Source organism: Bos indicus, chromosome 5 (genome assembly GCF_029378745.1).
Source record: "Bos indicus isolate NIAB-ARS_2022 breed Sahiwal x Tharparkar chromosome 5, NIAB-ARS_B.indTharparkar_mat_pri_1.0, whole genome shotgun sequence".
Taxonomy (NCBI): domain Eukaryota; kingdom Metazoa; phylum Chordata; class Mammalia; order Artiodactyla; family Bovidae; genus Bos; species Bos indicus.
Window position 1 is genome coordinate 93,146,179 of NC_091764.1, and position 1,751 is coordinate 93,147,929.

The 1,751-nt window shown below is 40.4% G+C and overlaps 1 non-coding gene across 1 annotated transcript; it reads left to right on the forward strand.

Moving 5' to 3' along the window:
- Positions 1 to 427: 427 nt before the first annotated feature.
- On the forward strand, positions 428 to 499 carry TRNAC-ACA (transfer RNA cysteine (anticodon ACA)). Its single transcript has one exon. It is a non-coding gene; the product is annotated as a tRNA-Cys (tRNA).
- The last annotated feature ends 1,252 nt before the right edge of the window (positions 500 to 1,751 follow it).

Consider the following 1,751-nt stretch of genomic DNA (forward strand, 5'->3'; position numbering starts at 1 on the left):
CCCCCAAAATAAAGTCTGACACTGTTTCCACTGTTTCCCCATCTATTTCCCATGAGTAATGGGACCAGATGCCATGATCTTAGTTTTCTGAATGTTGAACTTTAAGCCACTTTTTCACTCTCCTTTTTCACTTTCAACAAGAGGCTTTTGCCCTGAAACTTGCTAATATACTGCATGATGGATAGGTAAACATGACTACAAGGTTTTAGAAGTAAGCAATTAGAAGTATGGAGCTACCATCCTTTGAAATGGTAAAGGTTGGAGAAAATAGGATTGAGAGTTTTGTACATTCTGAGTTTAAATGATGACTGTTAAACATGTAAATATAGATTTCAAAAAAGCAGTGGTATATTCAAGACTGGAGTACAAGGGCACGGTTCAGGCTGGAAATCATTAGTATATAGATGTTATTTAAAGCTACAATACTTCCCTGGTGGCTCAGATGGTAAAGTGTCTGCCTACAAAGCAGGAGACCCAGGTTCAATCCCTGGGTTGGGAGGATCCCCTGGAGAAAGAAATGGCAACCCACTCTGGTACTCTTGCCTGGAAAATCCCATGGGCTGAGGATCTTGGTAGACTACAGTCCATGGGGTCGCAAAGAGTCGGACACAACTGAGCAACTTCACTTTCACTTTCACTGGGTAAGAGCAAGGGAATGAATTCAGAAAGAAGGACGAAGAGGCAGAAGAACTATGGTCCAAGACACTACAATATTATGAAGTTGAAGCGATAAAGAAGAATAAGAAAAGGAGACTTAAAATGTGCTTTCTGAAATAGCCAAAAAAAAAAAAAATTAAGAAGAAATCTCCAGGATCCAATTATGTCAAATATTGCTGACTGATCAAGTAAGATGAGGACTGAGAATTTACCACTGTATTTAGCATCTTTGCGCTCATTATTGACTTTGAAAGGGCTTCCCTGATGACTCAGGTGGTAAAGAAACTGCCTGCAATGCAGGAGACCTGAGTTTGATCCCTGGGTCAGGAAGATCTCCTGGAGAAGGGAATGGCTACCCACTCCAGTATTCTTGCCTGGAGAACCCATGGACTGAGGAGCCTGTCAGGCTACTATAGTCCATGGGATGGGATGGCAAAGAGTCAGACACAACTGAGACATTGAAAAGGACACCTGGTGGAGCAGTTGAGTTTCAAAAAACGGAATAGATTCAAGAGTAATTAGTACTAGAGGACTAGAGACTATGGGTCTAGACAACTCTTCTGGTAAAATTTAGCATAAATGAAAGTAAAGAGAGGGATGGTAGCTGAACGGTAGGTGGGGCCAAGAAAGAATTTTTTTGTTTGTTTTTAACAGGCTGGATAACAATGTGGAAAGAAAGGAAAGTTAATTGATGTAGATGATAAGGAGAATCACTATTGAAGTAATGATGGTGACTAGGCAAGAGGCCATGAGATTTTTTGTACAAGAAGAGACTTCTGGGACTTCTCTGGTGGTCCAGTGGTTACGATTCTGCACTTTAAATCCAAGGGGTACAGGTTTGATTCCCAGTTGGAGAACTTAAGATCCCACATGCTGTGTTCATTAAAAAAAATTTTTTAATTAAAAAAGGAGAAGAGATTTTCCTATGTAGGAGCACTTTCTGTAACAGATGAGAAAGCAGTGGGTATAGACATAGATGCAGGTAGGTAGGTAAACATGAAGAAGAGAGCATGATGACATTTTTTTATTGCTCCTATTCCCTCAATGAGATAGAAAGCAAGGTCATTGGCCAAGTGTAAAACTGGATTGTGTCT